Source organism: Macaca mulatta, chromosome 5, assembly GCF_049350105.2.
Source record: "Macaca mulatta isolate MMU2019108-1 chromosome 5, T2T-MMU8v2.0, whole genome shotgun sequence".
Classification (NCBI taxonomy): domain Eukaryota; kingdom Metazoa; phylum Chordata; class Mammalia; order Primates; family Cercopithecidae; genus Macaca; species Macaca mulatta.
This window is the reverse complement of record NC_133410.1, coordinates 59,206,267-59,217,218: the sequence shown is the minus strand read 5'-3', so window position 1 is coordinate 59,217,218 and position 10,952 is coordinate 59,206,267. Positions and strand designations below refer to the sequence as shown.

General features: G+C 38.2%; 1 long non-coding RNA gene across 1 annotated transcript in view; it reads right to left on the bottom strand.

Annotated features, from left to right (window-relative positions):
• Positions 1–1,315: 1,315 nt before the first annotated feature.
• The window catches only part of LOC144341156 (uncharacterized), a 60,853-nt gene continuing 51,216 nt past the window's right edge, over positions 1,316–10,952 (bottom strand). The window contains exon 3 of the long non-coding RNA XR_013417897.1: positions 1,316–1,456. This is a non-coding gene — a long non-coding RNA (uncharacterized LOC144341156). The remainder of the gene's footprint in view (positions 1,457–10,952) is intronic.

The following is a 10,952-nucleotide window of genomic DNA, read 5'->3' as shown; positions in this document are numbered from 1 at the left end:
GACAATGGGAGGCTAAGAGGTTTCTTGTACCCTTACAAAGTAGATGAATAGCTTTGTTTCATATGGAAAGGATGAGGGAGGACAGGTGAAGAGTAGAAATGAATGGCTTGAAAGCAATCTAGTTAGTATTTTAGAATCAAAAGCTATACGAAGACATGGGAAGAAACACTATAGGTCATTTATAATACAGTTTTTATTTGTCTTAAATTTATCCATGCAGGTAGCTTATAGGATTATGTGATACGTAAGACTTGTTTCACCCACTGGTTCCCAATCATTTCTTGCTCCTCAAAAGCAACTATTTCCAACTTGTTTGATTTTTAAAAATTTTTTGGCCGGGCAAGGTGGTTCACAACTGTAATTTCAGCACTTTGAGAGGCAGAGGTGGAGGATCACTTGAGGTCGGGAGTTCAAGACCAGCCTGGCCAACATGGTGAAACCCCATCTGTACTAAAAATACAAAAATTAGCCAGGTGTGGTGGTGCACGTATGTAATCCCAGCTACTTGGGAGGCCGAGGCAAGATAATTGCTTGAAGCCAGGAGGCAGAGGTTGCAGTAAGCCGAGATCATGCCACTGCACTCCAGCTGGGGCAACAGAGACAGACTCCATATAAAAAATAATAATAATAAAAAGTAATTTAAAATTTTTAAAAAATCACTAGCTAACATGCATATCTATATTGCTTCATATTATTTCAGTTCTAAGCCCTACATGTTGGCTTCCAGCTGCAGATAATAAAGGTTTTGCTTTTTCTCACACTCAACCTGCAATCACACCATACACATGGATACACTCCAGCTGCCGTCTCCCGATGTGATAACAAGCAGATTGATATCCACTGTTTACATTGTTATGATGATGGAGATGCTTTTGACAGTGGAGCCATTTCATATCTCTTGAGTACCTTTTCTTTCTTTTTGACTTTTTCCACTTTCAAGTTCTTTTGAATCCCAAGGCTACATCTTATTTTCATTTGCCAGTTTTTCTATTTATCACTAACTTATGGAAATTCTTCTCCAACTGTGTTAATCTTCTTTCCATGCATTCAAATATTAAGTACATTAAGTAGCCTATCAATTTTACCTTGCTATAATCTCTCTCCAGTCCTTCTGATCTGCCCCAGTCTAGTTTGGTTAATCTCAGGGCCTGCTACCTTACCATGATTTTGGTGATTTCTACCCCCACCATCCTTTGTTGTATCCCTTGTTTGTCAGACTTTTTCATCCTCTTTCATGGTTCACTTTCTTGTTTTCATAGAGAATATCTTCTAGGAGTTTCCTTGTCATTCAGTCAATCAGCTTTTTGCTACATACCCAGTGCGATGCGGTGTTCCCGGCACTGAGGGTACGGTGGGGATGCATCCTGATGGGATTGTATTTTGAAGAGCACCAAGATGAAAAAGGACCAAAGTGCCTCCATCCACTTGCAGCAAAGACGATCTTGTCCCATAGGCCCTGCAAAGCAGTGAGGTTGTAGGAGAGAGTTGGCAACTTCTTCCTAGTATTCAGTTCCCATCTCTTCAGGTGAAAACATCCTTTTCTCTGGGAATGGTGCCTGCCTCCCCTACTTCATGTGATCGTGACTACATGGTCTGGCCCAGGGATAGACAGATAGCAAAAGCTGAGATTTTATATATAGACTTTCAATGCAATGTCTGAGGTCACTAAACAGAGTTATACACCTAGAGCTCTCCATAGCTATGCCCTCTTTACCCCTTGAGCATGGAAGTTTGCTTCATTCAAAACTTGCCTCACTCTCCAGAGGTAAAGTGCATCTACTGTGTGTAAGACATTGCACCAAATCCCATGAGCTACACCTGAAGAAAGCCTTCCTGTATAAGGATAGAATGAGGTTAATGTAGAGAGAATCAAAGTTGAGAGAGAAAGAGAGAGAGACAAAGAGAGAGAGAGAGAGAGAGATCCACATCATTTCCCTCTCCTGTACACCTCCAAGTTCTGCCCTTGGAATCCTAAATCCTTCCAGGCACTTAATTTCCCCCTTTTGCTTGGCTAATTTGATATGAGTAATGACAAACAGTAAAAGAGAAATCAGTTATTGTAGAAAAATATTTGGAAGATCCTCTATTAAAGGCCTGAGATCTCCTTGACAATCCAATATAATGGCTTTTCCCTCTCCCAGAAAATAAGATGGGATTAAGTAAGACTCTCTAAGGTCTCTGGGCCCCTTCCAAATGACATTCCACATATTTGCAGTAAAGAAGGAGAGCAGATGAATATGTAAGATCAGCACATTCCCTGTGAAAAGAACACCTTTGTCAGGACATAATCTCTATGAGGTCAGTGATTTTTCTAATAATATTCACTCCTATGTCCCTTGTGCTTAGAAAAGTATTTGTTGAATGGATATGTGCAGGCATATATTCATATGCTTGTATGAACTTCAAACACATGAAAGATTGAAGGCCCATCATTGTCCTCAACAAGAGAAAGAACATTGTGTTGAGTGTTTGCCATAGGCCCTTAAGTTTTGTCTGAGTGAAACAAGTGAAACAGTGAAAGAAGCAGACATCTCCATCCTTTGCTCCACTAACCCCACCAAAGGATTTTTTTTTTCTTTTTTTTTGAGACGGAGTCTCACTCTGACTTTCAGGTTGGAGGGCGGTGGTACAATCTCGCCTTACTGCAACCTCTGCCTCCTGGGTTCAAGCAATCCTCCTGCCTCAGCCTCCTGAGTATCTGGGGACTGCAAGCATGCACCACCACACCTGGCTAATTTTTATATTTTTAGTAGAGATGGGGTTTCGCCATGTTGGTCAGGTTGGTCCAGAACTCCTGACTTCAAGTGATCTGCCCACCAGAAGATTTTTAAGGTTCATGACTTCTGATAGGATCAGATAAACCCCAAAGGGGTTATTGAATCACAACTTCAGGCAGAAATACTAGAGTTATTTCTACCTCATTGCAATGAAAGAAAACAAAGTACAATCCCTCCTACAGAGGGAAGATAGTGCCAATTTTGACAGAACATAAAACACAAAGAAAAGGCAAAAAGAAAAAATATTTTCTTAACACTGTTTGATAAAACCAGGCTTATCTTTGTTCTCAAGCTATTTCCAGGGAGCTAGAGTGGGTGGGCCACTTAGTAATATCCTTATACACAAAATCCTTATTAGCAGATTGCTTCGTGATGAAATGGCAGGCAACCCATCAAAATGCTATTGATTATGTTATTAAAGAGTACAGATAGAAAATAATAAATCAATTGTGATTGGTGCTTATTCAGACTTTTAAAGATATGTGAACAACCTGAGACTTCATCTTTAGAGAATGGGATGAGGTTTAAATGGGGCAGGACTTCTTTTCCAGATAGTCAGCATATCACTTTTTAGCTTAAAGGGACATAAAAACTCCATTTGGAGGCTGAGGGTATATTTTTCAACGTCTCAAATGAGCTTCTCCTTGAAATATTAATGGTTCGTCTCAGTGGTGCCCAAGGAAGAAGTATTGATGGTCAGACAACCAAAGCTACCTTCACATTTGATGGTATTTTTCTTACACATGGTACATTCAATGGAAACATTCAATAGAAACTTTCTGGCAAAGACTAAAAGATACAGCAAGACAAACCCTCACCACTTGGTGCTGAAGAACAAATCCAGCAAGTCATGTTGGAGTGTTTGTCTCCCTGCCATTGTCACTGTGAGATCCAGTTATTGGTATGAAGAGGTGTGGTGAAAAGACTATTATTGAGTGCTTATGTCAAGTAAACAGATAAGCCAATATGAAAGATCTGTAGTTAATGATCTTTCTGCTTTTGCTCAACATAAAACCTAAATTTTTCATGTTGACATACTCATAATGAAATGAGTTAACTCTGAGAGTTATTTGGCCACTTTTTGTTCTGTTCTGCGTGTTGAAGGCAGGGGCTAATCACACAAGCACATTCATTTTCCATTTCGCTAGTCTTTCTTCATAGAACTTTTTCTGATTTTTATGTTTTTATATGTTCATTTTTTATCTCCCACCCTTGAAAGTAAACTCCATTCTTTGTCTAGCATGTATAGCAGTGTAATCTCAGCTCCTGCTATACATAGTAGGTCCACAGTAAATTATCGATAAATGACAGGAGGCTTTGCTAGCATTTGTCACCTTCCCTCAGAAGATTTCCATCTTTTCCTACCTTCAGTTTTTGAAATGGAAGACATATGAACACACTGTAATTCTTTCCCTTAAAGAATGAAAATTCACCTCAGATGCTCTTACAGAGGACTGGCATTTGGAAAAAGAATCTAATACCAATTTTCCTGCTGAAAGAAGATTGCTGATAAAGAAGATTATAATAGTCCTGGTTGGTAAATGTATTTTGATGATGCATTAACTGTAGCTGGGTTTTCACCTATATGCTTTCAAAACATACACAGAAAGGGATTAACTTGAGTGGCTAAATCAATATGATTGTTAAAACTAGCAGATTAAGTAGTTATACAGTAAGTACAGATGACAGAGTATAATATAAAAGTTGCTTATTACTCATCCTTAAATAAATAAATCATCTATTTTGGACAGAGAAAACAAATAACTTCATCCAGAGAAACGCACTGAAAGAACACACTTCCTTAACATAAACAGTGGAAACAGAAATCATGTTTCATGAAGTAGTTTTCAAATATGCAGAGTCAATATGGTCTACAGTAACAAGATGAAGATTATTACTTTTCTTCAGTTGAATTTGCCTTATATAACCAACCAGTGTGTGAGTTGGTGAAAATGCGTGTATTGTCATGTGGTTTTATAACATGGGGGTTAGATAGACCTGATTTATGTATTTAGTTTCCTATTGCTGCTACAAAAAATTACCACAAACATATATATATATATATATATTTTTTTTAATTTGTTTATTTATTTATTTTTTCACGGAGCCTTGTTCTGTCAGCAGACTAGAATGCAGTGGCACAGTCTTGGCTCACTGCAGCCTCAACCTCCCAGATTCAAGCAATTCTCCTGCCTCAGCCTCCTGAGTAGCTGGGACTACAGGTACGCACTGCCACGCCCGGCTAATTTTTTGTACTTTTAGTAGAGACGGAGTCTCACCATGTTGGCCAGGATGGTCTTGATCTCCTGACCTCATGATCCTCCTGCCTCAGCCACCCAAAGTGCTGGGATTGTAGGTGTGAGCCACCACACCTGGCCAAACTTATGGTTTTAAACAACATAAATTTATCATGTTATAGTCCTGGAGGTCTGAAGACTGAAATGGGTGAACAAGCTAAAGTTCAGGTGTCAGGAGGGCTGCTTTTCTACTGGAAGCTCTGGAGGAGAATCTGTTTCTTGTCTTTTCTTGCTTCTAGAGGCTACATGCATTCTTTGGATCATGGCACCTTTCTCCATATTCAAAGCACATGACTCTAACCTGTGCTTCCACCACCAAATCTGTTCTCTGACTCTAACCCTCCTGCCTCCCTTTTATAAAAACCCTTGTGTTACATTGAGTATATTACACTACCCAATTAATCGAGGATAATCTTCCCCTCTCAAAATCCTTAGTTTAGTTTTATGTCCTAAATCCTTCTTGCCATGTAAAGTAACATATAGGTTCCAGAGATTAGGACGTGGACATCTTTAGGGGATTATTGCTCTGTTTACTACTGTTTATATGCCTGCTTTGCCAATTATAAGGTGAAATTTAATGTTTCTGACTCTTTTTTTATGTCTAGATGGGAATTATTACAAATCTCAGTGTGGCAAGAATTAAAGGAGACATGTAGTATAAAGCTGGCTGGCACACAGTATCAATAAATTATAGTTAGTATGCAGGTTTTATTATCCTTGGATTTGGTAAATATGACAGACTAGTTCTTTGATTGGCTAATTATAGACACATAAATCTTGGAAGTACAGAAGCTTTAATTTTTCATTTGCTTAAATGAAAGCCAATGTCTCATGTTTTCAATTTCTATAGCAAAACAATAAGACCTATTCCTTAAAGGGAAATAATAATGAGATCTCAAGAAGGAAATAGAAAGAAACAATAAACATATTAGAAAGATTTGGCTATAGGAATTTTAACCAAAAGCCAATTTTATAACTGAGGGCACACTGACCCAGACACTCTCTGAACAGTGCCCCCGAGCACTCACCGGCTAGGAGCGTTTGCAGGATGGTTTTCAGTTCTGTTTACTTTACTAGTAATTGGCTCTTTGGGTGGTGAGTGGGGAATACAGATACACACATAGTGGACAAACACACACCCACACTTGTAATTTCAAAGAAAAGCAGCATGTTAGCAAAGTACTGTGAGCAGTTGTCTTAAAGAGATTATGCGTGTACTCAATCAAGTACATTTCTTTCCTTTTACTTACTTATGAAAATTACTTTAAAACGCCCTGTACGTGTGTGCAAAAAATATGAATATATTTTATCAAGGAGCACGTTTGCTTTTTTTCCTTAAAAGCTGTGTAATAATTCATGCATGTGTATATTTAAGTAGTTCATCTTTAGCAGTCCGCCCATTTGGGGAATTTATTTTTATCTCTAATTTAATTCCAATTTTTCTTGCAGAGAGATAAAAGCTAGTTATACTTTGTGTAAAAGACAGTCTAACATTTGAAGATTACTATAAAAGTCATACTAAGATTTATATAACAATCCTATAATTCTGTATAAATCTGTTAGTTGTGTCTTCATTTACATCTTATTTATGCTTAACTTCATACACTTTGAGGATGATATTTGTTTACCTTTTGGCTCTTTTATAATTTGATTTGTTTTGATGTGAGTTTAGGAAAATTAGCAAGTAATAGAAAAAAATCGTTTAGCAAGTACATATTGAACATTTATTATATTGATGTCCTGTTGTATTGATGTCCTGTTATATTGATCTCCTATTATATTCCAGGAGAATATATAGGTCATGAAGTGGAACAAGTGAACCTGAATCCCAACTCTCATAGCATTTACATGTAGAGGACTATAGACAATGGACAAATCAACAATATGTTGATATGTTTGTTGTACTATGGCAGTGATATGTACTATGAAGAAAAATAACAAAAATAAAGGGGCATTAGGGGAGAAAAACAGTAAGAGGTTGTATTTCAGACTGAATATGAACAAAGAAGCTCCCAACTGCTGTCAGCTAAGAGATGGCCAAATTTTTCTCTGGTTAGACTTAAATAATTTTACAAAAAAGTAAAATCAGACTAGACCACTTTTGTGACTGTATTAGAGCAAGACAAAACCAAAACCAAATAGTAACCCTATCTGAGCACAGATAAACACAATAATATTGTGCAAATCACAAAAACGATCAAACATTCCCTTCATCCAGCTAATATAAATAATAGCTTTTGCTGATTCTTCATCAATTATAGCTTTAGTCTCACATCATTCATCCTAGTTAAAAATTGTTAAGAATTGTCCATTTTCCGACAGCCTCAAATACAGAAACAAAATCATGCTTCACTGAATCCTCCCTAAAATCACCTAGCACAAACCTGAGTCCTATGACAAATTCCTTCTAAAACCCCCTTATTGTACACTACATGGTTACTCGTGGTGTGTTTCTCTCACTGCAATGAGCCAAGAAGCCCAACGCTGACTATAAGTGTGTTCCTCGTGGTCTTTGGCTGAAAGTCATAGACAAGAAAAGTCACTTCTAATTTATGTGTATTTTGTAGAGAAGGAGTCTTGCCGTATTGCCCAGGCTGGTTTTGAACTCAAAATACAAAAATTAGCTGGGCATGGTGGTGTGCATCTGCAGCCCCAGCTATAATACTTAGGTGGCTGAGGTGGAAGGATTACTTGAAGCCAGGAGGTCAAGGCTGCATTGAGCTGTGATCACACCACTGCACTCTAGAGTGACAGAATGAGACCCTGTCTCAGGAAAAAAAAAAAAATGTCACTTGTGATTAACTGACAGTTAATGAAACACCGAATAAAGTTAGAGAATGAACCATTTGGCTGTGTGAAGAAAAGGAAAACAGTCAGTGCAAAGATCCTAAGGTAGGATCATTCCTGAGTATGTTTAAATAAAACCCAGAATACAGAAATGGTTGGATCTGAATAGGTGAATAAAAGAGAGGAGGGAAATAAGGCCAGGTCCAAATTGTGAAGGGTCTTATATGTCATACATCAGACACTGAATATTTGTGTCTCCTCCAAATTCATATTCCCTAATCCCCAATGTGATGGTGTTTGGAGATGTGGGCCTTCGGAAGTTAGTCAGGGTGAGCTGAGGTCATGAGAGTGGGGTCCTGGTCTAATGGGATTAGTGCCTTTATAAGACAGCACTAATAAGAACAAGGGAGCTTGCTCATTTCTCTCTCTCTCTTTCTCTCTCTCTCTCTCTCTCTTTCTCTCTCCACTTGCATGCACTGAGGAAAGGCCATATGAACACACAGTGAGAAGGCGACCATCTGCAAGCCAGGAAGAGAGCCCTCAACAGAACTCAATCATGCTGGAACCCTGATCTCGGAAACTCCAGCCTCCAGAACTATGAGAAAACAAATTTCCGTTATTTAAGGCACCAAAATCTAGGGTATTTTGTTATGGCAGCTTGGACTAAGACACATGGTAAAGATGTGAATTTTACCTCACTCCAAGTGAACTGGAAACTTTTGGAATATTTCAATAAAGGAGAGAAGGACCTGACTTATGATTTAATAGGATCATTCTAGCTGCTCTGTTTAGAATATATTATAGGAAAGCTGGGAAAAGAAGCATGGGATCCAGTAAGGAATTCAGGCAGTAGATGGTGATGGCTTTTTCAGGGTAGCAGGAATGAAAGTGATGAGATATGGACATTGAGGATAAAATATCCAATTGAAATACTGTCTTGGATATCAGAGTTATTTTTGGATGTCAGATTTATTTTGAAAGTAGAGCCAACAGATTTGCATACCCATATAATGTAGACCATGAGGGATATCAAAAGACAAGCCAAAAAGGACTTCAAATCCTGAGATAATAGATGAATTCAGTTATCATTTTGCTTAGATACATAAGTCATGGGGATGAATTGTTGGAGAGATCATAAGCTAAGATCTCAACTGTGGACAAGTTAAATTTGAAATGCCTATTCTGTATTCAAGTGGAGATGCCCAGTAGACAAATATCTGAACTGAAGCTCAGGGGACCAAAATTGTAAATATAAGTTTAGGAATTTATATTTAATAGATGACATTGACAGTCATGAGAATGGACAACCTAGAGAATGAGAAGACAAAGGTCTGAGCCCTGGGACACTTCAACACAGGCTGGGAAAGAACTGTCAGTGAGGAAAGAAAAAAAAAAAAAACAAAAAAACAAGTGTTTAACCCTAGATCAACCCTTGCTCCACATCATAAATGATCACCTGGTAGTGAGTGCTATATGACAAGCTTGGCCTGTAGGAGTGGTGTTTGTTTTAGCTCTTTCAAAAGTGTCTCATGTGGATTCCACAAGATGATAATTGAAATCCTGGGTGTGGCAATGTTTAAAAGTTTATTTTTAATCTTATTCCTTCTTCTTTATTCCCTGGACTGAGTAGGGACTAATCCAGCCTTTTTCTATGCAGGTGTTTCTCACCATAAGCATCAAAATTTTCTGGGTGCTTGTTGAAAAAATGCACATTCCTGAGCTCCAGCTCAGATCCACTGAATCAGAAACTCTGAGAGTAGCATGCTGGAGCTTACATTTATAAGTTTGCAAGTGAGTTGTCATGCACATTAAGTTGGAAAACAATAAACTATTCCTGTATTCTCACCTTGTCATAAAGAAGGAAAGGAATTAATCGTAAGGAGTCAAATTTGGGGCATTATAATAGAACAAGGATCTTTTAGGGAGGATAGCTAAACAAATACTATAATCAGATATTGGCATTACCACTCTTGGTCACTCATTACTTTGTAAGTATTTATAGATAGTCTCATTTTGATGAAACTAAGGAATGCAGAGTATTTTTTCTAAAGATATCTTGGCACCAAAGTGAAAATATCTTTGCAGGTGTTGTGTCACAACCAGAATTTCCTACTTTCATTTAGAAAAACATTATTTAAGCTATTGCCTGCAGAAATGTTGCAACATATTGTTGGCAAACAAATCTAGCAGCCATAGCATGGCAAGAGAAACTTATCCTTTTGATGAGCTGGTTTTGTAGATTCTCTTTTTACTGTTGAATCCAAAAGCGCCCTCTACTAGTGGATTCTGATTTGACTAGATTAGAAAGATGAAAAGTTCAGAATATATTTTAGCAAAGTTATTTTTGAGAAACTATAGAAATAATAGTTTCCACCATTTGTTGGTGTGTGTATGTGCCAAGCACTATAGTAAGGCATATACTATTTTATTTCATCTTTACAATAGTGCTGTGTTACAAATGAGGGAGTTAATTTCAGAAAGTGTTGCAAGCTGGGGGCAGGTGAAGTGGATCACAGCATGCAGGAAATTTATTAAGGAGTGCCCTTTGGATGAAAACTAGTTGAAAGGAGAGAAGAGAAGCAGTAGTGGGCAGAGGGAGGGAGGGGAAGAAGTTGAGCTGTGATGCAGTCTCAAAGAAAGCCTCAACCAACCACAGGGAGTTCTAAAGCTGTAAGGGTCCTCCAGCATGGTCTCAGGTTGGGGAAGTATGGTCATGCCTTTACTACCCAGCATCAATCAGTCATTAAAGGCAGACTATACTGAAAAAAGGCATGACTTGGGGTGAGGAGGTTATTTGCAGCTGAGGCAATGCCTGAAGCAGCAGAGGAGCTGAAGGTTGTATGCAAAGAACACTCTCAAGGTGGGGCAAAAGAGGGATCTGGCCATTGAAGAGGGATCTGGGAGGCCCATCACAGTGCCCACCTCAAGGACCCAAGATGTCAGCTAGAATGTGACAGAACTGAGAAGTTTAACATAGGACAGTTGGATTCTAAAAGTAGTTGTCTAAAGTAGACTAAAGAATTTCACTCATGTATTTTCAAGCCAGAGGGGAGTTATTAGAAAATGAGCAGTTGCTATTATCAGGAATCAT